The following is a 26,463-nucleotide window of genomic DNA, read 5'->3' as shown; positions in this document are numbered from 1 at the left end:
CACTACATCAAATGCTACAAAAAAATTTGATTTCTTTAACACGAGGAATTGAATGTAAAGAAATAATTGAATCTGCTGCAAAAGCAGGTGTTTGTGCAGTATATCTAGTGTTTCTTTCAGAACATGGTTTTTCAGGAAGATTTGTATATTTTTCTGTATACACTGGCAAACAGGACTACTGGTGTCTTCTCTTTAGGACACGTGTTACTTTTGATACAACATCCGGACAACGGCACTGCCAATGTAAGGGCAGCCACAAATCATGGATATGCACTCACAGATATCTTTCAATGTGGTGGCTATTTCAAGAACGTCCCGAATTGTTAAAAAATGAAGTTTTAAAACAGGAAGAAGAGAACATATTTAAAGAAGTCAGTTCTGATATCTCCAGTAACTCCGATTTAAAAATGGCTCCAACAGCACTCGTGGAAGTGAGTGAGTACCCACCAGACAAAAAGCATGTCAGGAAAATGGTGGAATACATACATGCTAATAAGCGTATTCCAGAATACATTCCTGAAAAATTGACTATGGAAGACCCTAAAATACCACAAAATTTCATTCCAAACGAAAAACATTGTCCTTACTGCCCTGGCCCCACACCGCCATTACTGGGTGAACCTAAATTAATCACAAAAAATGCAACAGTGTACGGCATGTATAAGATTCATCAAGGTACGTTTTGAAATAACTGTGTTGCATTTACTGTCAACTTCACTACCACTTCATGTTTTTTCACCAATTTATTATATTTATTCGATAGATAGTCATTATTAGACTACTATTTAAAGTCTGTGAATATGGCAGCTTTCATGAGGCTTTCTAACAATCACATACAATAAAGCGTATTGTGCATTCTTCAATATTATACACCTTAGGTACATTTTGGGCTACGTTATTTTTTCTTCAAAACCAATATATGATTTTAAACAGTAATAAGTCTTCCAATACATTTTCATTGTGCAATGTTAATGTAGTCTAACCAATTTCTCTATTTCAGTTTTTATATTGATTACCCTTGTTACTTTTAATTCTTTAATTGTATGCAGTGTGTGAATTGCTTCATAATTTTTATCGAATATCACAAGTTGCCTTTTATTCCACAAATACCTACCTTAAACATTATATACCCCAGATGTGATTTTACTTGTGGTGAAGGTCATTTGCACGAGTCAATTTCTATTTAAAAAAACAAACAGACATACAATTATAATCCTAAAAGCATACTTTTGCATGCCAGAGGTCAACGTGGTTTCCCATCTCCTTTGTTATTTGTGCCTTGTAAAATCTAGGGAAGTTTTAGATTTCTAAATTATTTATTTTTTGGGTATTTTTGCATTTTGAATTTAACAAATTGACATTGTTTTATCAAACCTTTGGATGTTTGTATTTTTAAACAATAGGTATGATATATATATATATATATATGTAAGGCTTTCTTTTCTTTCAAGTTCCTAATAAGATGCACTGTACTGAGGTAAATTTACCACCGAGTACATTTGCCTCCCAATTTACTGCTAATAAGCAGTAAATCCAGTGGTGATGAACAGTTCTCAAAAAGGCGGTGATGGTCAGTGGCATGAAGTCACTAAACTCATAGGCCATTTATTAAAACCATTCTGGTGAACACAATGATCCAACAAATGATAAAATCCATGCAGTAGGAAAGTGGGGTAAGGCCTTTACATCCATCTTTGGAAATTCTTGACCCTATTGTGTATCTTGACAAACATTGTTCAGAATATAATGGGAAGTCATGAACATGTTTTATGTTATCTTTTGTTTTTTTATAGTGAGTACTTTAAACATCAAATTGTTGTAGCAGTGAAATTTAGGCTACATGGAAAGTCAATTCAGTGTCTTTTTTGGGATAACTGAAGCTACACATGGGAAGTTTGACTGCTCCCGTAAAAGAAATGACATAGATTCTAACAGAAATTGACGGTGTTTAAAATAAGATATTGATAATAAATTGACTAAATTTGTTTCCCAAATGTTAGTTCCATTTTTTTTTGGATCAAATGTGTTTTTATTGGCATCTCAGTAAAACAATGCATACAGTGGACAACCGAATTCCCAGCAGTCCCCGCATCCCAAGTGGCGGTCATTACCCCTAAGTTCCATCCTGGTGTCTGGTGTTATGAATCCATGGATGCAGATGAGGGTGATCCTCAACATTATGATGCACATTAATCTCTTCCCCCTAACCCCACTCATGTCCCCTCCACGCCCTCCCCAATCCCCGTCCCCCCTGTTCCATTTTTTAAGTTGTATAAATGAACAAACATTGAATGAATGCTGGTTATTTGAAGATATAGCCTTGTACAAAATGTTATTTTTGAACAGATACCCTTATGACTATTTACTACTATGCTAGTACTGTGAACGATGGATGCAGGTGTGCCCTGTCTTTTTTGTGTGCAGCAGTGCAATATTTTTGAAGTAAGATCCATAATATGGATCTTATGGATTTATCCAAAAGTCACAATGTTTGATAGACCAAGTAATGCGTTATTGTTGTCACTATAAATACATAGTTTAATTAAATAAAAGATTGGTGGTCATTGGTATAGCAGGAGGGTGTTTTAACATACACAAACACACTCTTGGCGGGAACATTATGATCGCGGATGGACTTGCGTCCGTCCGCGACCATAGAGGAGTAGGGAACCTCCGCATGGCATGCGGAGTTCCCACGTGTTCTAATAGGATGTGACCGCCACCCTGGCGGTCACATCCTCTATTATTAACATTGCGGCGGATTCGGCTTCAAGCATTGCAATTGTATGCAGAAAGCATGCGGTGCGGTGCCTGCCGATTTCTGCATACAAATGCGGGGGGTAACATGGGTACCCCCCATGTGCACCCGCCACCCCCCCTTCACTCAGGGGGCCCGCAACGGGCAGAAAAGCTGCGGACAGAAACCAGGACCCACCAGCCATCCTAATATGGTGGTGGGTCTTTGGTGCATCCGCAGCGGATTTTCCGCATCCTCCGGGCCGGCGTTGCCTTTGCCGGCCCAGAGGATGCAGAAAATCCGCAATCCTAATCAACCCCTTAACTTGGTGTAAGAAATGTCAAAAAACATACAGTTATGTAAACTAATATATATATGCATGGTGTTTTGCTTTAATTATCGATATCTAAACATAAGAGTAATGAATGTAAAATGTTTTAGATATATTCTTTTACCATTTTTAGAAAAACTGTGATACTAATAAATAATACAGCTATTATGGATGATGAATCTGTGTCAACTATACAGAGACCATTTGTTGGTAGTGTGCTCAATACCAATCGTGTGGATCAGCATGCAGAGAAGGTTTGCAATTCTAAAAATTAAGTTTGCATATATACTACATCTAAAAAAATAGTATACCCTTCTCAGAAAATAAGATGAATAACACAAACAGACAATTTTTTAAGCAATTAGCAATAGGACACAGGAAAACATGGCATAGCATAGTGCACCGTGATATACAATTAAAATAGCATAAAGATTCACACAACAAAAAATTCCAAACTAACAATATGTTTTTGTTTCATTAATAATAGTTACAATTAAGAAAGGCATTTAACTTTTGTCATAGTATTGAACCATTCCTGGCTATTAAGTGTTGGCTATTGCCATGTTACAAAAGAACAATGAAACAAAACTTTTTTTTAGCCTTGAGTGCTTGATAGAAGATATAACTAATGCAAGGTTGGATTGTATTTCAGTAATGGCATTTGCTATAATTGTTTTTTAGATAGGGGTGTTTATAATAATTTATGTCTTATTTTTCCCCTTTGAATCAGGTATATATGTTTATGTGAAGATTTGTCCCATTTGTGCTAGCCCGGTACGGTACCAAGATTATACATCAGGATTTCACAATTTTAATGACAAGATATTTTTGACGATTCCTCTGTGTGTTCTTATGACCTCTTCATTTCAGGTACTGTGTGTGTTTGTGTGTGTGTTTGTGAATATGTGTCCTTGTGTGTGCATGTGTACCACTATGTGTGTGTGTATTTGTATGTGTTTTTTACACTAGTCAACACTATTTCAAGTCTTCAACAAGTACATGCTCCTTTAATTAAATTTCACATTGTGATGAGTAATACTATTTTAAAAAGTTGATTTACGATTTAACGTTATAACAAATATAGTGATTGCAATATCTTTACATGTACAGTTAATTCACTGTGGACAGGATTCCCATCCTCTAACTCAACATTGATACTCTCTTGAACTTTCAATTGGGCAGAGCAGTACATATGTTTTAATCATCTAGTTATAGGTTTTATGTTAATCTTGAATATATTAATTTTGGATTTTGAAAAATGAATTATGAAACATGTATAAAACGAACAGCATCAATTTAACTACTTAAAATTAGCTTCAGTTTAATGTTTTTAAAATCAATTGCTTTCTTGGTACAGAATCCTTTGTTTTAAACATTCTCAGCGATATTATTACAAGCCAATTACATTTATGGCACTGTTTTATGAAAAAAATGATGGGAAATTGATTGTGGAAATCAAATTTATTTTCAATTTATTAAAACAAAAGGATTAAGTCAGAAAGGTGTTTGGCAAATACTTCAAACATTGCTTATAAAGATGCTGATTGTTGTGTGTCATCAACGGTTAAAGATCACAATAATTTTATTTGGAGGGAATACGTTTATCTTGAATTCTAAGTCAAAAACTTTTTCTTTATCCTTCAATATGTTGCTGAGGATGTGCGTGATAATTAACACATTTCATAACTTTTGTTGTATTTAATATTAGGATGTGATAGTCTGTGGTTAATATTTAAATAAAAAATGAAAAATAATAACAGATTATGTTAGTAATATTTAGCATACTTTATACTCAATAGAACCACACAGCAATTGGACGTTTCTTAACTACAATGGAAGATTTCATGGGGATAAAATTTCATCAAGACTCTCTTAGAAAGGCATTCTTCCATTTCGCAGCAATGAGGAAGTATTCTTACGACTTTTATTGCATTAGATGTGGACACCATCCAGCAATTTTAGTTGGTGATGCAAACTGGAAGCTGTCATTTGATATTCCTAGTACGTAATCATTTAATTTCCAATAAGCCATTGTTAATAGTACAAACTCTCAGTTTCTACTTCTTTCTGGTATTCTGCAATTTACGGTGAAAGTAAAAGCACTGTGAGTTATTTCTCTTTTGGTCACTAATCATATTGACTGACCGTATCAATTTGTCTATTTGTGTATCAATTTAAAATCGAAAAGATTCAAATGTGGTATTTGATACAATCTAATGGAATTAGCATTACAGAACATTGTTATTTAATGGCTTGGTCATTTAATTTCATGCTACCATTTTGTTTGCTCATTTCACCTAGTTTTATCTATTATTTATTATAGGTCAGCATACAATTTATATTGCAGGCCATGCACGTTTCACCCTAGCAATAAAATGTCATACATGGTCAGTTTATGAACAGTGGCTTGTGTACTTTGAAGTATGAAGTATGATCACTCATTTGTTGTTAAAATTTATACTATGTTTTTCAAGCTAGATAGCAAAATGATTTGGTGTTACAACATTTTTCAGTTATCCACATTTTTTTTTGGATGCTGAAATTACAATAATTAAGGAACACTTTGATCATCATGCCAACCTGATCCCTTCTTTGAGAATTGAACTCACATAAATATAATGAATTCTATACTAATCGGAGTATATCTAAAGTGCTACATTTATATTTATTTCCCAGTTCATCTTTTCAAAAGACCCATACTGCATGATCAAAAAGAGGAGGAATTACAAGTCGACATTGAAAATCTTGGGAAAATATTGAGTACAGAATTATTGCTAGCGGTATTTGTGAAGGTAAGTATTTTGTTTTTTTAATCTGAAAATAGGCGTAATTCAAAAATGTACTTAGAATATAGTTTTATCAAGATAAAGGTAGGATTTCGGCTGTTATTTTCAAAAAGTGTTACTGTACATGTCATAGCACAAGAAAATCCATCCGATGCATTGAGAAACATTAACAAAGGCAAACCTCAATGTCACATTCTCAGTAATCATACAGTGGTGCCTATGCATGTTCCATATATGTAAATTTCAACATAAATGTATTTGTTTCTGAGATGTATTGATACTGCTATGAATGTATGCCTTCTAACATAAGGCTCAAGTGATAAATAACTTAAATACACCATTCATTTGCTAATATTAACTGTGCAGGAGTATTTTATGTATTGACATGCAAACAGTATTTTTAAAAACATTATGGAGAGCTATCAACTATTCTAAGTAGAATTATGAATTTGAAAAACTAGGGAAACATGCTTTTTCTATTGAAAAAAAATGCACATCCCACAAATATTTTTGGAGAAAAAAAGAAGAGTGAACACCTTGGGCTACTGTGCCTTCCCTTTCTTATGCATGATGTGATGGAACCAAATATCTTAAACAGTGTGTATCCATGATCAAGTGTTTGAAGTAGCACACCATGTATTTTGATTACTATTGGAATGGGTTATTAGGACTTTTACATTGGAGAGGTGTCTCCTTTATTAATCATTTTTTTTCAATGGTTTCATCTGTTATTTTAATATTTGTACAATGAGATTTATATGAGGTTCTTTAATGTCCAAAACTATATATCCTTGGGAAAAATATATTTGTTTTGTAATATTTTTCATTTGTCTTTTAGACAATGTAATTTACAATGGGTTTCATACTGCTGAAAGTTATGCAAACATGTATTTTCATTTTAGTAGGTTACGTTAGCATTTCAACTATTTCATCAAACATGTAGTACTACATGTTGTCAAATTTATCATAGTCATTCCTACATTGCACATCATTTAAAGTTATGGTATCGACGTCATTTCCTACAAAGATGACACCCAGCACGTCATCAAAGTCATAAAAAAAAACAGCCTCCACCGGCACAAGCTACCACAAATGCTTGACAAGCATCAACGACTGTATAAAGAAAAACTGCCTACAGCTCATAATAGACAAGACAGAACTGGTCATATTGTGAAAAAACAATTCCCAGAGGAATGAAACCTAGTAGCCTGTTGAACTTGTACCCACTCCTCCACACAACATCACCAGACGTCGCCTTCCTCACGGAAACATGGATGAACACCTCCTCATCCCCCGACATCGCCATAGCCATCCCAGAAGGCTACAAGATCACCCGGAGTGACCGCATCAACTTAACCGGAGGAGGCATCGCCATCGTCCACAGAAACACCATCCGCATCACGACCAAGTTCGACGACACCCTCACCGCCGCCGAGCACCTTCACTTCCAGATACACATCGACCCCAAGACCACCCTCAGAGGCACCCTCATCTACAGACCCCCGGGACCACGCACACAATTCAGCGAAGACATCGCTGATTTCGTCAGTCCACACGCCCTCACCTCCACAGACTACATCCTCCTAGGGGACCTCAACTTCCACCTGGAGAACAACAAGGACTGCAATACCGCCGCCCTGCTGGACAACCTCGCCAACCTCGGAATCAAGCAACTGGTGAACACACCCACCCACTAACCCGGCCACACGCTTCACCCCATCTTCTCCTCCAGCAAGCTCATTTCCTTCAGCACCTCAACCGGACTACACTGGACAGACCACAGCTGCGTCCACTTCAGGTTCAGGAGAACCACGACCCACCAACACCTGCAACAGGTTCCCCGCAGAAGCTGGGGCAAGATCACTGTCGACCAGCTGACCACCGCCCTCAGCCAGAACCTGCCCACCAACAAGATGGACCCCAACGAGGCAGCCCGCAACATCACTCAGTGGCTCACCAACTGCGCCGACGAACTCGCACCACTGAAGACACCACCCAGCAGACCCTGCAGCAAGAAAGCCTCGTGGTTCACCAGCGAACTCAAAGACTCCAAGAAAACCTGCCGCACCCTCGAGAAAGCCTGGCGCCGCGTCCAGACAGCTGAACACATGACCAGTTCCAGGAGGAGGACAACAGTGGAAACTTCCCAATTTACAGCACCTAATCCCAATAACTCCAAGAAAGTCGGTTCCCACCCCTGAATTGGTAAGGGCAGTATGTGTGCACACTGTCTGACACCCACTGTTACAATGTTAGTTCAATCAATAACTTCAGGTAAATTATTAAGGCAAAGGTGCACCTCACATTATTTCCAAGTGTAACATAAATAATCACATAAGTGGATCTTCTTAGTTGTGAAGTTCTTTTATTCAAAAGTGATGTATAAAACACGGGGTTTACCGCTGACGCATTTTGTCCTCTAGGGACTTCTTCAGGGTAAGAATGTAAGTGGTGCCGTCGTCGCTGAGATGTCTCCTGTTTGTTATGTTTCAGAGGTACGGCAAGTTCTATTCCTGACTTGCTGGAGATCTTGATGAGGCCAGTATGGAATATATATATCCCTCAGAAATTGCGTGGCCTTTTCGTCGCTGGGATGCCTTCTGTTTGGGTAATTTCAGAGGGTTCAATCAGTACTCTTTTGTTTTTTCTTTCTTATATGCACGTTAGAGATCATGGGGTGGCCAGTTTGGAAAGTATGTATCCCGGTCCGAATCAGGACACGAAAGATGATCAGGGTACCAAGGGCAATATCAAGGGGCTTGTCCAGTCTTCAGGGAACACCCTCTAAGCTGGAACTGCAGCCAAACTCCAGAAAAGACTCCAACGCATTCAGAACGCTTCAGCCCAACTCATCCTGGACATCGCCGCCACATCTCTGCCCACCTAAAAGACCTGCACTGGCTCCCCGTCAACAAGAGGATCACGTTCAGGCTCCTCACCCATGCACACAAGACTCTCCACAACACGGGCCCGAAGTACCTCAACGACTGACTCACCTTCTACACACCCACCCGTCAGCTTCGCTCCGCCAGCCTCGCCCTCGCCTCCGTCCCACGATCCCGCAGAACCACCATCGGGGGAAGATCCTTCTCCTACCTGGCAGCCAAGACATGGAACACCCTCCCCACCCACCTACGGATGACCCTGGACCTCTCATCAGGAAACCACTCAAGACCTGGCTGTTCGAGCAGTAGCAACCCCCCCCCCCCCCCCCTCAGCGCCTTGAGACCCTTACGGGTGATTAGGGCGCTTTACAAATGCTGATTGATTGATTGATTTATTGATACACCAAAAAAACAACTCCATATGCTTAGCATCATTGGTGGTAGACAACTCACAAGGAAATGGCAGATCAACACAGCCTCATACTCCCTCAGCTTCAACACCATACATACATGCACTGAAAGATCTTACAATGGCTCGACGTAAATACCAAGAAAAATATCACCCAAGCATGAGTCACCAGCTGGCTTTACTACGGCAACAAGCTGTATGCAGGATTCACCCCCAAGCACCTAAATTGACTCTAGATGATCCAGAACGCAGTGTCCAGACTCATCCAAAGACTTCCCAAATGGACCTACATCATCCACCACCTCCGGTACTTCCATTCACTACCATCCAAATGAAATACCAATTTGAGATGCTGATATATGCATATTAGACCTCCACGACCAGGGACCAGCTGCATTATCCACCACACTGAACTACCAGCAGCCATCCAGACAACTGTGCTTTGCCTCCATCAATTTTGCTCGCACTCCCGGTATCTGCTGAAGCTGCATCAGAGGATGCTCCTTCTATTATTTTGTTGCCACGCCCTGGAATGGACTTTACTACCATATTGTACAGCACTCTTTCTCGTTGAAATCAGAAATGAAGTAAAAAAATACCTCTTCAACTGATTGCAACATGATCCTAGTTCCTGGATACCCTCATGGTGATTAGCCTTGCTCTAACAATCCTGATTGATTGATTTGTGCACATTTTTTTATTTGTTTTTAATACGCACCTGCCCAACAATTATTATTTTTCGCTGTTCTGCTGTCTTCTAAAGGATGCATTTCAATTCAGTTACTATAACCCTAAAATGTCAAATTCAACTATTTTATATTGTACCAAGATGATAACTTAATGAATTCCTAATAAACTTGAAACAATATTTTTGAAGTTAATTATTTTTCAGAAACAAAAAAAAATTGTTTTATATTAATTCATTGTTATTGCCTACTAATGTTTTAGGGAATGATCGGAAAAACCCTTATTGTACACAACTGGACTACTCAAACTGTGTGCCTTGGGTTGGTAGTGCAACCAGGGTGGGCCCTAAGGTGCCAAAAAGTGAAGTGAAGAAAGGGTTGCCATTGAGGTGTAGAGATGAAAATCTTATTAAAGAAGAAGACAAAACAATGAATGAAGATAAAATCCTACTACTTCTGGAATCAACGCAGGTATTAATTTTAATTGTGTTGTAGAATTTTCAAAATCAGAGACTTGACATGTTGGTATAAATTGTTTATCAAATTAATTGATCACGCTGTATGGTATCATAATTTCCACGTTATATTTTTTCATTTGTTTTTCAGATGTAATTACAAAGTATGTTATACACATTACTTTGTGTGAAGGGGTTCTTAGAAATGCATTGTTTCAATGTTCATCTAAGTGCACTACAGAGCACTATAAAATTAAGCATCTGGGACAACCAAGACTGGATTGCTTTTTTGTTTTAGTAAGGAATGCATGATAATTATAACTCCTACATTATTTCCATAGCTATTTAAATTATTTTATTAAACATTTTTTAATCACAGGTTCAACAACAAGGTAATTAGTACAATTGAGTGTCTAGCAAGTACAGCTCGGAAATGCTACATGTAAAACTAGCCCCTTCTAAAAAAAAAAAAGTAAACCTGTAATTAGAAGTTGCAGTAGTGGGAATGAGGTTAAAGTGTTAGTTAATAAAAATATTTCAACAATGCAAAAGTTATTTGTCTTTTTACCCGTTATTTGATGACCAATGTAAGTAATAGTGACCTGGTTTCATCTACAATTTTCAATCTAAATTAACATCTACATCCATTTAAGACTTAGGGCCTGCTGTATACATTGGTGCCCAGGGTGTTTCGTTGCAATGCAGACAGAGTTCCATCACCGCTAATACAGTGGTCCGCCCACCAAATGTAATTGCTGTCAGACCATATGTTTGGCACCTGCAATGACTACTCTGTTTCTGCTATTGGCAAAACTTCGCCAAATGACCTGTGCATTGAGGGCTGTTTGAGAAGTGGAAACATGTCTGCCAACATAATGTAGGTGGGCAGACATGGAGTGACTTTTTTACTGTTGTTTGTCCACAGGTGAAACCGTAGTGGTAAGGGAAAATAAAACCATTGTAATGTTTCCCTCTGCCATGATAGACGAATTCTTACATTATATAAAATGGGTGTATTTTTTAATAGGTTTACAAAGAAAATCCCATTTATATATTTTCATTTGGAAGATGAAATAATTAATACTGTTATTTAAAGGGCTACATTATTGCCAGATAGCCCTGTAGCCAACATTAAAATGCATGAGCAATAACCACCATGAGTATGCATCCTGCTAATGCCCCTATACATGGCCGACTGCTTGGCAGTCATGTAGGAATTAAGTTGTGGCCTCTACACCATTGGGACAGACTACATTATGTCTCCATTATGGATCCATGTGCTATCCTCAGAAATAGCACATACTTTCAGGTTATACAATTTTTTCTTAAGATGTTTGTTGCTAATAGGTTTTCAGGTTCATACAAGGCAGCATAATGGACCAATGAAGAAATATTAGGGGTTTTATGTGAAATGTGCATGTAGTGTACCCTACTCTCAATTATATTTCTGAATATCAATTTGGGGGAATTGTATTGATCCTCTGCATTGTGCCTTTGTTTGTGTTCTACATTAAACAAATGACATTTTTTGGAATTAAAAAATTACAATCTAAAGAGGAAAATTGTTCAAACTGTTATAGGTAATATGTGTTTGTGACAAAAAAAAGAGCAACAGCATGTCTATGAACTCCTTAAAATAGCTGAGTAAGTTTATGGTAGTTGCAGATGACTTTAATTATTATAATCAGTCTTAACACACAGTATTTTCATAGGCTACAAATGAAGAACTGATGAATGCGTGCCAAAGTTTGGGTGTTTCTGGAATCGGATCACAATCAGATCTCATAAACAGGCTTCAAGAGCTTGTCCTCTATAAAGAAATTTACCCTAAGATGTTTACAAAACTACAGAAAACAGGAGGTATGCTATATGAATGTAATATCTAAGTTGCAATAGTGTCATACAACCTCAGTATTATAAAACAATGTTGTTTGCATAGAATGATGGGAGAGTTGTGTGTTTCTTATTTCCATGTCATAAAGTTAACAGTCTGTATTGGTGTGCTTCTGGCAATATTAATAACCTATGACCGTGTCAGCATTTCAAAATTGAAAATTTTACACAAATGAAATTGATTTTGTATGTTAATAAGCACTTTTTGGAAACAATGTAATTAAAATTGATAACTTTACATGTTTTTTGTATACCTTTATTCAATTTCAATATTGTCTAATATTCCCAATGTAAAAAACATCTTCGGTAATTCTGACACAATAAAAATAGTTTACATTGATAAATTATAGTCACTAAATCTTTACAAAAAAATGAAAACATCATCAATTATAAGTATAATACATATGAGTTTCACAACTATATTTGCACTAATGCAATGTAAAATACGCAACTGCATAAAAGTGTGCAAAATGATGTAACCAAGTGCAAGGTGCCAGATGATAAAGCTGGGCTAGCTTACTGGACTTATTACCATTTGCAATGATCTGCCAGAATAATGAATAGTCTCTTACCATTGCTGCGGCTAACAATTCGTCCCAGCCCAGCATTTAAGTTGATTGTTATTATTACCTTGAAGAAATCTGCACACAGTCTACAGACTAAGGTCGCGTTGTCAGTATAGGGATGTAAAAAAAAGACCGTTCTCATGTGAAGAAAAAAAGCAGTTTAACTTACAACAACAGTTACATGTAGTGTTGTGTGCAAAAGCTGCAAATTTGTAAAATATTGTTTAAACTTTTCATACCCTAATGCTAACATAGCAAGGTGTGTAAGCAGAACCCTGTCTTCACTCTCTCTCTCTCTGTATATGCTGGTGCCGCAGTGTGGAGGTCCGGGGGGGAAAATCAGAAGCTGTCTGCCGGAATCCAGCCCTGCCCTGACTTACGGAGACCAGCGGACTTGGGAGGATTGCTTGGGGCATTACTTCGTGTTCCTGGGCTTGTCGCAGTCACGCCGGAACACCAAGGCGGACTCCAAGTCCCAGGATCCTTTCTGCTCACACCTGGACTGGGAGTAAGCCGCGCCCCCACCCTCAGCCAACACAAATTGACCTTGCCGCACCCGCTCCGCGGGTGCCGCAGCGTGGAGGTCCGGGGGGGAAAATCAGAAGCTGTCTGCCGGAATCCAGCCCTGCCCTGACTTACGGAGACCAGCGGACTTGGGAGGATTGCTTGGGGCATTACTTCGTGATCCTGGGCTTGTCGCAGTCACGCCGGAACACCAAGGCGAACTCCAAGTTCCAGGATCCTCTCTGCTCACACCTGGACTGGGAGTAAGCTGCGCCCCCACCCTCAGCCTATTTCACTCTTTCACCCATCCCGCGAGGTCGGCGCCCGGGGCTAAGCCCGGGCAAAGGGCGGGCCCTCTGTGGCCCTCAGAGGCCCAAGGAGGACGGGACGGGCCACATCCCTGACATTCCCTTCTAAGAGGTACTGAGTCTCCCATTACCATTTCTATTGACCAACTTTGGCGTACCGCTTTATAATATGTCCATCTGGGAGGAGCTGAACGCCCTGTATGGAACCAAATATGTCCCGGACATATTACCCACTATAAGCATGGCCACCAATCCAGATGATGTAAACGCCACCCTTCAGGATTCACCCCTTCACTCTAATAAACACAAATCCCTAGCCAATGCACCGCCGGGGGGGCCCAACATTAAAAGGAAGCATGATGGCGATATTGTAAACGAGAAGCAAGCCAAAATTCATAAATTATGCACCAGTCCCTCTCATCCCCCCTCCAACTCAATCACAGTGTCGGGGGGTATGGCGCATGGAAAAATAGAAAACCGTGCATCACCCCTCCAACCAACTTTATTGGCCCAGCTTTAGCTTTTTTTAACATCTCTCATATCACCATGGTGACCAAAATTAACGATTTCGGGGACAGGTTATCCAGTATGGAACTAATAATCAAAACACATGTTCCATCAAGTACTAAACCAGTATTATCCAACTCTCCTATTCCCCTCACTATTCTGGAAAAACCTAAGTTCAATTCCCGCAAGAATGCCCATTCGCAAACCTTACATTTTGCAACAGGCTCTAAACCGCCCGTAAAGCACCAGTTAATAAACCATATTGAGGCCAAAACCAAACCTGTCAGAATGCCACGAATTACCTTGCCCCCTGAAGCCGCCCCTTATGTGGCTGTTGTCTCTGGGGTTTCACCATCAAATCAGGGAAAATATGAAACACGTCAGGACCTGTTAAATAAGGCTATGTTCTGGTTACAGACCAATAGACCTCTGCCACCTGACTTAGATGGTGGAATTCTAAGCGTCAGGAGGGTGGGGTGGTTGGGCGCGCTGCCAAAAGCCATCCCTGGAGATTTGGTGCTAATTAGATTCAAGCACAGGAACATAGTCCCCTATTTACGATCCTGTAAGCACAAAGAGGGGGATGGCCCAATCCGAATCTGGGACTTACACGACATCTATCCGAGCATTCCACCTATTCAGTCACCAAGAACAGCAGTAAAGAATCATAACGTTTGGGGTGGGGGACCTTGTGCACCTAATGCCCCTAGCTTCCTAGCTCCTAACAGATTCGAACCTCTGTTCAAAAACTGCACTTCCTGAGCACTACTTACAAGAGCCCACCTATTATCATCCAAACAAATCAGAAAACTGCTGACAGAGCCCTGCTTGATGATCTTTCCTTATCCCTATTCCACTAAATAGCACTGAATGTACGATCCTTCCTTATTTTTTAGAGGCGCTCCACCTGACAGGGAATTGTCTTATACTGTTTTACACTGATTAGCTGACCTGTTTTATTAATTTAATCGTGTTTTAATAATTGATATGTAATGAAATATTGATGTATGTTCTGTTGTTGCTTTTATGATTTTAAATCAAAAATCGAATAAAGCTAATCTGAATCTGAATCTGAATCTGAATATATATATGTATATATATATATATATATATATATATATATATATATATATATATATATATATATATATATATATGTATATATATATATATATATGTATATATATATATATATACAATAATAATATCACTTGTTCCCTGGGTTCGTTTTTGTATATTTAAATACATTGACGTTTATTCTTAATGTATGTCATGTCCCACCACAGATTGCATGCTATAAGATGGCGCCCATGCTTGTAACCCATGCTTGTAACCCATTAACATTGAAAGCCAACTATGAGTCCTTCCACTATGTCTACGACTCTCTCTTGATGTGATTTTAGATAGTGTGTTTTTACATTCTGTCGATTGTCAGTGAGCAAGGGCACGGACGTGCCCGAAACGCGTCTGATGACAGCTTTTCACCCACACAATGAATAATAAATTTCAACAGTTGGATATCTGACCTCGCCTGGGCGTGCTGATTCTTGGTCTGTGTGCCTTTCTGTGCAGAAAGCACTTGTGTAGACGGGCTGGATACACATATATATATATATATATATATATTTTGTCCTCGCTTGTAAAGCTGAACAAAAACCCACCAGTGCGTCACTTATTACCCATGTTTAAAGTGATGTATCAGCTGCACAAGGCAATCATAAAAAAGGGCCAAATGCAAATACCAATCAATTGCACCCAAAAATCGTTTTTTGAATAACATTTAAGAAACACTGCGCAGAACCTATGTACAACCACTCAATATCAGCAAACAAAGTCAGGGCCTTATTTATGAAGGTCTTGCGCCACAAGAGTGTCACTTATTTCCCATGTATAAAGTGATGCACCAGTTGCATAAGGCAATCATAAATAAGGGCCAAATGAAAATACCATTCATTTGCACCCAAAATCGTTTTTTGAATAACATTTAAAAAACACTGCGCAGAACCTATGTACAAGCACAGAATATCACTTTTGAAACGTCACTGTTTCCCAAAATACAAATCCTCTATCTTTCAAATGTTGATATCAAGCATTATCAAAAATCCAAAAACAAATCAACAGCAAACAAAGTCAGGGCCTTATTTATGAAGGCCTTGTGCCACCAGTGCGTCACGTATTACCCATGTTTAAAGTGATGCATCAGCTGCACAAGGCAATCATAAAAAAGGGCCAAATGCAAATACCAATCAATTGCACCCAAAAATCGTTTTTTGAATAACTTGTAAGAAACACTGCGCAGAACCTATGTACAACCACTCAATATCAGCAAACAAAGTCATGGCCTTATTTATAAAGGTCTTGCGCCACAAGAGTGTCACTTATTTCCCATGTATAAAGTGATGCACCAGTTGCATAAGGTAATCATAAATAAGGGCCAAATGAAAATACCATTCATTTGCACCCAAAATCGTTTTTTGAATAACATTTAAAAAACACTGCGCAGAACCGATGTACAAGCACAGAATATCACTTTTGAAACGTCACTGTTTCCCCAAATACAAATCCTCTATCTTTCAAATTTGATATCAAGCATTATCAAAAATCCAAAAACAAATCAACAGCAAACAAAGTCAGGGCCTTATTTATGAAGGCCTTGCGCCACCAGTGCGTCACTTATTACCCATGTTTAAAGTGATGCATCAGCTGCACAAGGCAATCATAAAAAAGGGCCAAATGCAAATACCAATCAATTGCACCCAAAAATCGTTTTTTGAATAACATTTAAGAAACACTGCGCAGAACCTATGTACAACCACTCAATATCAGCAAACAAAGTCAGGGCCTTATTTATGAAGGTCTTGCGCCACAAGAATGTCACTTATTTCCCATGTATAAAGTGATGCACCAGTTGCATAAGGAAATCATAAATAAGGGCCAAATGAAAAAACCATTCATTTGCACCCAAAATCGTTTTTTGAATAACATTTAAAAAACACTGCGCAGAACCTATGTACAAGCACAGAATATCACTTTTGAAACGTCACTGTTTCCCCAAATACAAATCCTCTATCTTTCAAATGTTGATATCAAGCATTATCAAAAATCCAAAAGCAAATCAACAGCAAACAAAGTCAGGGCCTTATTTATGAAGGCCTTGCGCCACCAGTGCGTCACTTATTACCCATGTTTAAAGTGATGCATCAGCTGCACAAGGCAATCATAAAAAAGGGCCAAATACAAATACCAATCAATTGCACCCAAAAATCGTGTTTTGAATAACATGTAAGAAACACTGCGCAGAACCTATGTACAACCATCAATATCAGCAAACAAAGTCATGGCCTTATTTATGAAGGTCTTGCGCCACAAGAGTGTCACTTATTTCCCATGTATAAAGTGATGCACCAGTTGCATAAGGCAATCATCAATAAGGGCAAAATGAAAATACCATTCATTTGCACCCAAAATCGTTTTTTGAATAACATTTAAAAAACACTGCGCAGAACCTATGTACAAGCACAGAATATCACTTTTGAAACGTCACTGTTTCCCCAAAAACAAATCCTCTATCTTTCAAATGTTGATATCAAGCATTATCAAAAATCCAAAAATAAATCAACAGCAAACAAAGTCAGGGCCTTATTTATGAAGGCCTTGCGCCACCAGTGCGTCACTTATTACCCATGTTTAAAGTGATGCATCAGCTGCACAAGGCAATCATAAAAAAGGGCCAAAATGCAAATACCAATCAATTGCACCCAAAAATCGTTTTTTGAATAACATTTAAGGAACACTGCGCAGAACCTATGTACAACCACTCAATATCAGCAAACAAAGTCAGGGCCTTATTTATGAAGGTCTTGCGCCACAAGAGTGTCACTTATTTCCCATGTATAAAACAAGATGACTTCAGGTGTGCCATACTTTTGTCATAAGTAAGACTGTTAGCGTTCTAGTTGTTCTTTAGAACACTCTGGGACATTCTGTCATTGGGCTATAGTTGGGCTACATCTGGCTGATATTTGGGCTACATTTGGGCTCTTTTGTCTCTGGTGGCCATCTTGGGAGACTGCATATCAGAATTTTTTTTAATGAAATATAAGAGGATTTGAGAAGTCACTCAAAATGTGCCCTAATTTTTCTTTCTTCAGCACTAATCATAATTTCTGTGGCAAAATGAACCCCCTCATTTTGTTCCTTTGCAAATTAAATGTTTTAAGTGTTAACACTTTATTCCAATCAAGATGACTTCAGGTGTGCCATACTTTTGTCATAAGTAAGACTGTTAGCGCTCTAGTTGTTCTTTAGAACACTCTGGGAGGGACATTCTGTCACTGGGCTATAGTTGGGCTACATCTGGCTGATATGTGGCCTACATTTGGTTTTTGTTTGTCTCTGGTGGCCATCTTTAGGCTACATTGGGCTACATTTGGGCTCTAACATATATATAGCCAAATGTAGCCCAATATATATTTTTCAAAGTTAATTTTCGTAAAAACCACTGGAGCATATATCTTGAGACATAGCAAAGGCACATCGGGCTACCAGTCCTTACAATTTTGCCAAGTTTTGTGGAAATCCATTCAGCCGTTCGAGCTAAAAGTGAGTCCAACCGCCCTATGGAAAACTCAATGTTAAAAACACGTTTTGGGACCCCCCTTTTTTCTCAGCCCCCGCTTGACGAAACCCCCCCAAACTCTCAGGGGACGCTCAGAAACAAAATGTGCCATTTTCCTGGAAATTTCAGCCAATTCCGTCCATCACCGCCAAAGTTAATCAAAATAGAATTTTCAGAAATCCCTATTCAAAAAAATCCTAACTATATATACCTACTGGCGACCGCCAGTAGGTAATATATATATATATATATATATAATATATATATATGATGAAAAGCTATGACAATGTTCTCCAACAAGTAGCTCGTGAGCTAGAGGTGGCTCTCCAGCTACTTGTAAGTTAGCTTTCCAGTATGGAATACAGCCTACTAAATTTGAAGCTTTTGCTTCGTTGCTTCAATACATATATACCAGTTTTAAAAACTGTGTATTCATGATGCAAAGCTAATGTTTTGAGTGAAGTTTTGTGAATTTCACTCAACTCTCCAGTATAATTTGAAAGACAACCAATTATTTTTGCAACACTATACCCTTTATCTTGCACTTTTCTTTTTAAAATCTACATCCTATGTCATATTAAAAGGTATTATTTGAGTAATAACTAATGCATTCGTAGGGCGTCTTCTTATTTTGGTTACAGGGTCATTACATTCTTGCTGTTATGTATGACCCATGGGGATGCTTGAAAAAATTCTAAAATATGTTTTTATAAATACTGCTAAAAACTTTGCTGATGCATTGCGGTAATCACTGCTAGCAGTCTTGACTGGCATTCCCACAAATATAAATCTTGTCTGATGTGGTCAATATTACAGCACTAATAACATTAGTAGCTCAGTAAGATTTTCATTGAACATAAGTAGCTCATACTGAAGTTTGGAGACACAGATGTTTGTAACGTTAAAAACACTTGATATGCGAAGTTACATATAAAAGTGCGCCATTGCTAATTAAGTAGCATTTTTGTCTGTACAAGAAATACATTTTTCTAGACTTCTATTTCTTTAGCCCTTGATATTAAATTTGTTGAGATTGGTTCAGTGCCTTTAAATGTCATGTATTTGAGTCAGATACAATAAATGCTAGGAATTAAATATAACTCCATTGATTGAGATTGAATGATGTATTAAATGAACACTAAACAGCATATCTCATAAGATATTGTTGGAAAGCTCAATTAATGACATGAGATAAGATAATCTATTGTAAATTTTACAGTTGGGTGTGTTTTTGTGCTCCCATCATATGTGCATATATCAATGTCTATTTCAAGCATGCGATTTATTTGAGGAGTACCATAAAACAAAAGGAAATATCAATTCTTGCCAAACAATGATATTTTTTATCAATATTTAGCATCACATTATAGAAACTTTCCAGTTCGTTTCTTGGTGGAGAGAATTTGAAAAATTAGGAAAAGTGAAGCAAAACATCTCAAGCTTAAAGGTAAACAAATATTAAAGGCTACTTTACGGTTTTTAAACAAATTACAAAGTCCTCTTTTGTTTTTTAGTTTTTAATAATGCTTACACTTCATTATGAAGAACTTATTTACAAAGAATTTATTGTTTTACAGTGGTTCAGTGTGTTTTTAAAATGTCATAAATTATTTAATGCGTTTTAATGATGAATATTTTGTAATATTTTTAATTGCATGCACATGCAGAACAGTAATCACAGTATTCTAGGAAGCAGGTAAATGAATGCATTTTGGATTTAATGTGAATCACTAAGTTTTACTCTAGTTTCAATCAATTATTTAGCTAATATGTGCCAATAGAGATAAGGATTGACTAAATTTGCACATAAATCTCATAATTGTACGACCGGAATAAAAAGTGGTATAACATTTATACTTTTAATGTAGATTGGGGCAAGCAGACCCATGCTGCTGCACCACTCTGCTTCTGCCTCATTGTTCTGAGTGCTTTTTCATGCTTTTCTATCATTTGTACTGCTTTTATCTTACATTACCCCAACGTTTGCCTTTTTTTAATTGCTTTTACCTTCATCTGAACCATTTTTCTGAGTGCTTTCTCATGCTGTTCCCTTATTTTTCACTGTTTTACTCCTTCTGTTGTCTCTTTGTTTCTGAGAGCTTTATCCGCAAAGTAGCTAGCAACTCCATAGTCTAGAGACATTAACGGGTGATTTGCTCGGATTGATACATCCTTATCGATTGATTCATTAATTGATTAACTTCATATAATTGTTGACCTGTTGGGCATCTCTAACGATCTGTAAGTATCTTTTCATAATGGTTCAGATATGTAAATCAAATTTCCATGTTATTCTTAGATTCCAGGTTGACATTGTCCGTCATCTTTTAGGAATTAATCCAGAAAAGCTCATCATTCCTTTGCAAAAAAAATCTTGTATATGTTTTATAATTTATGAAAGTAGCATTATGTTGATAACAAACTCGCAAGCATATTGGCGATTATGTATCGCACACATTTTTAACTTATGAGCAGTTTGAATTAAAGAATTCGAAGATAATAGCAAATGTCTGGTCACACATGCTATGCGCTGTTGTTTTATGTCATGTTAAGTGTACTTTTAAACCAACATTTCACACAGGATGGTATACTGGGGCATATGAGCAAGTGGGTCTGGCTGGCTGGTGCCTATGTGAAGAGCTTCAATTTGTATTTCTATATAAATTAAAATACGGAGTTGGCAGGCCTCATGTGAAGTAGATTAGGAGCCAGAACGAAGAAGGTGAAGCAAGTGACTTTGGTTCTTCAGATGTGGGTACCAGTGTTGATCAAAAGGTTGGCTCTGCTGAGTTGTCTACTGGTGGTGTGAAATGTGATATGGACATTGGGGTAAGTGTATACTAGTCAGTAAAGTTTTTTGTATGTATGGGTGACTAATTTGAATAATGTGTGCATATTTGTAGCGGAAAATGTTTCTCCTTTATGTCTGATGGGATGTACTGTGGTCCAGTAATCATGGTGGCAAAATTGTGTTTGCCTATGCCCATGGGAAATGAGGTACATCCAATATCATGTATAGTATGAGTTAACTGGTGTAGCATTTCACCAAATGGACTTTTTTTGATTTACCTCGAGGTCTGCTACAATAGTTTCCATTAAACATGAAGAATTTCACAACAAAGCGGGTGCAAAAAGCCAATTGTGCCCTGTGACACTGTGTGTGTTATGCCCCCTAATGTCTATATGACTTGTTTAGGTCTGTAAAGCGGGTGTAAAATATTATTTGTTTAGCATTGTTTTCTATTTTCATTTTGTAGGACATTCACAGGGACAGCATAGTTTTTTTTCCTCGAGTTGTTGGCGGAAGTTCACCAGAAACTGGAAACCATTTTATTCTCTGGGTATGCCAAGTTAAATTTACATTGGAATTATTTCAAATCTAAAGAGTTATTGAAAAAGCAGCAGCAAGACTACGAAGTAAACTGATTTTCAAATCTGTTCTGATAAACATCATAAGCAGTCACATTGGCACACCACTTTTTTGAGAAAGTGAATTTGTGGGTGCACAAAGTGACACACATCAAAAAGATTTGAGTCACAATAAATGTTCGAGTGTAAAAAGAAAGTATTCTATCTGGTATTTGAACAGTGGTGCTGTAGTGCCAGTTATGAGCACATACATCTTTTTTGAATAGGTACAATAAGATATGTACTTTGTTTCAGCCTTTGCGCATGTCAGTGGACAGCCTCTATACTGCAGGGGTGTGCATTTTGAACTTTGTTCATAAAATCTATGCTTTATTGAAGTAATAACTCATTGATGCTTTTATTAATACATTTTAGATTTTTTTTATTTAATCATCGCTTATTGATATAATGGCTTTGCAAATATATATATAAATGAATGAGTATTCGACAAACATCGTATTGTTTTTTTATTATTACGTTTTGATGTATAGCAATATTTCACTTGATTTTTTGCAGATTTTTAATGGCAAAACACATATAATACAAATTTTTGATTTCTTGGCCAAATATAAAAGTATTGATGTTAATGACATGAACATCCTTTGGTAAGTATCATCAGCACACCTGTTAAATTATTATTATCAATAATTGTAAAATAATAGTATAACCACTGTGGTATATTTATCAGAATTGTTCCGTTGTTTTTTATAATTCAGTAATGTTTTCAAGAACATATGGGATCTTCAACTGTGGAAAATTGAATACCCAATACAATGGAAACAGACAGACAGTGAGAGTCTGCACTGTAAGTTTACATAAATAACTTTATCAATTGTCTATTATTCATTTCCATGGATACACAACAGCATATTTTTTCTTCACTTAATAGGCAGCTGATGTTGTCAGTCGGGGTATCTTAATGTCATACGAAGAATTATCTGCAAATAATATGCAGCACCTAAGAAGATACCATGCTTCAAAACTCATGTTGATTCTTCGAAAGCAGGCATGAAAATTTCTTAATTAATTAGATAATGAATACTAATAAAATATTTACATTTTTTCCTAGTGTAATAATACAATTTTTTCAAAGAATTTGGTTAACATCATACATCCAAATTTGATGTGTGTACACATAATATTTATTTCACTGATTATTGTTGAATAATAAAGCGCATTTTATGTGGCAGGTGAGAAAATGAAATGTTAGTTTGTGTAAAATACATGCAAATGACATACTGTACGTCAGTTGAATGGTGGATATGAGATCATCAACTGTCCTCAAGAGTTATAAGCATATATGGTATTGGACTGTCACTTCTTAATTAGGAGAAACTTGCCCCATGCATCAGCTTCTCTTGAGAATAACATGTCATACTATGTAGCTCTGCATTATTTGTCCTCCTGTTACAATACAATTGATAAACATTATGACTTTTCTTTTCTTTTCAAAACATGCATTGGTTCAACAAAATATGATAGTATTCAAATGCAGCTGAATGTTTAAAGCCATGATGTGCACATATGTCAAATCCACCTATCACAATTTATCAAAGTAAAATGTCAACAAAAATCATTTTTGGATCTAACTGTAGCTCTGTCTGAGTTTGAAGTTGTGGATTGTATGACAATGATTCGATTGTTACATCAACAGCAGATTTAAAATAAAGTATCATGCAAAATAATAAATTCCATTACATTAGGTACAATTATCAACGTTTTTTAGATGTGTTTAGATTATTTTGTGACATGACTTATCAATTTTATGTTAGTATTTTATGTAGTTACTTGTAAGTTAAATTAGCAAACAATTATTGTTGTTAATGTCTTACCTTAAAAAATTTCATTTTCAAATAAACTATGAAGTACTGCTTTTTTGTTCAAACGCCAATCTTGTCAGTCACAATTTCCTGAGAACGGTTCTTGATATTTTGTTGTGAATTCTTACTCCCATGTCAAAACATTTTATCATGCCAAAATAGAGCACATAGGCATTTATGTCCGCATGTAGTGTGGCACCATATGCTATGTACTCACTACATTTTTTTACCATTAAAGAGAATAGTTTGTCTTTGGCAGAAAACCATTTCAATGACAGCAAAATAAGAGAAAGTTAAGTGCATGCTTTCATAAGTGCAAACTATGGGAACAAATACCATTGGGGAAAGCAGCGTTACTCATAGTGTAAATCACAGCTATACACTAACCGCACTGAACATAAACATTTAAAAGTATATTGATCTTTTATAGGGCATTAAGAAGGAGAAGGTAGCCCCACTTTCCAAAGAGAGTGGTCTGAAAACCGAACAGTTATTGCAAAAAGAAGAGACTGCAGGAGCAGAGCAAAGTGTTGTCCAAAACAGAGAGACAGGAAAGAGCCTAGTTCGAGGAATCAATGGCACAGAATGCATTGCAGCAAAAGAGATGGTCTGCCTATACCAAGAGAGTACTGATTTTAAAAAAAGTAAGTTAAGTAACGTCTGTTAATAATATAGCTATATATTATATAAATGTTAGTTTGTGACAGTGACTAGTACTTGTATGTGTACACAAATAAAAACCTGCAACTAAAATAATAATAGTTTTTTACAGGGGAATGTATGCAACAGAATCTATAGTGATCTTGAATTATGTTATAAATATGTAGCTTCCGTCCTAAGCTGGAAAAAAAATAAAGCACGCTTCGAATTTTTATTTCCATTGTGTTTATGTTGTACTGAGTTTTGAGATTTGGAGATAATGTTAACAAGTACCAGGGGCCATATTCACAAGGGGGTTTATCTCCGCTTTTTTGGCTTTAAAAGCCAAGAAAGCGGAGATAAAATTATCTCCCTATTACCAAGCTGTCGCTAACACCAGTTAGCGACAGCTAATAGGAGATAGCGACCATCTTGGACCCCGCTTTGCATGTAAGTGATATTTATCACTAATGACATGAAAAGTGGGCGTGCCAAGATGTTAGCGACTGGAAACAGTCGCTAACATCGCTATCTCCTATTACCAACTTTTTGAGATATTAGCGCAAAGCAAGGAATATCTCCAAAAGCGAACACCTGCCCAGGAGCAGTTCTTAGCCATGTTATCCAATGGGAGTTTGATAACATGGCTAAGAGAATTAGCTTGGTAATGCATGAATATCGCTGACTTTTCAGCCATATTCATGCATTGCGGCCATTTTTTATCGCATTTGCGATAAACCTTGGTAATACCAAGGTTTATCTGCGATAAAAATCGCCACCGCCCGGCGATACATTTTTTGTCTCTAACCAAGCAATAGCGATAATTATCGCTATTGCTTGTGAATATGCCCCTCAATGCCTGGAAAAGTGATGTAAAAGATGGACATTGTATTTTAAAAATGTTATAGTCACTGTAGTAAATGTGTTCTCAAAATAAATTTGCATCAACAGGTCACTATATCCCAAAGAACAAAAACTAGAATGGATAGAGTGCGAAAAGTGCAAACAGTGGTTACATTCAGACTGTGCAGATGTGCCAATTACAGAACAGTTTGTTGACACTCCATTTTATTGCGGATGCCACAAAAAATTTCCAATCGCATTGGACAGGTAAATATACATTTTAATATTGAATATATGTATTTATTTAACCTGCTTATTGAAATTGAAGGTGCAAAACTATGAGTCACAGTAAACTTGGATTATAGAAAAGGTAGTTTGTACTGCATACCTACACATTTATATTTAATGAATGATTCAAGTGATATCTTTACTGTTCCTATTACCATTTTTGCATGGTGAAATCCATAATAAATGATTAGGTGTAGATATATCTTCCTATATAATTGAACAATACATTGAAGGAAAATATGAGCAATGGAAACTTCGGAAAAGTAAGTAGTGATACTTGAAATTCCCACATTTGAAGTACAATCGAAGTCACCAGTTGAGGTTAAAGAAGAAAAATTATGATTAATAGTTGAGGTTTAGAGGTAGGTTGTTCTGCTAAAAGTAAAACATGCAAGACGTTGAGGTTAAAACCTGTTAGGTAGGACAATTGCTACATTTAAACAAACTTAAATTTATGCACATAAATTATTTGACATTCAGCAGCATTCGAGAATTACTCATATGAATCTATAAGTGACATAATTGGTATTGTGTATTCTTAGAAATCTTCTTAGCTTTTAGAAACGTTAGTCAAGACTTCACAATAAACAAGTCTTTATGAGATGATTTATTTTCCTTTTATAAAAAACAGAGCACTATGTAATTCACAACAAGAAAATATTATATTTCAATTTTGTCACATAATTATTGAATTTGTGGTTAAGAAATGCACAAGAAGAAATTCAAAAATTCTGAATCTGTTGATGGCATTGATTGTAATGATGTTGAATTTTTAAAATA

The sequence above is a fragment of the Lissotriton vulgaris genome, chromosome 8 (assembly GCF_964263255.1).
Source record: "Lissotriton vulgaris chromosome 8, aLisVul1.2, whole genome shotgun sequence".
NCBI lineage: Eukaryota > Metazoa > Chordata > Amphibia > Caudata > Salamandridae > Lissotriton > Lissotriton vulgaris.
The sequence above is the reverse complement of the archived record's forward strand: the minus strand, read 5'-3'. Positions refer to the sequence as shown.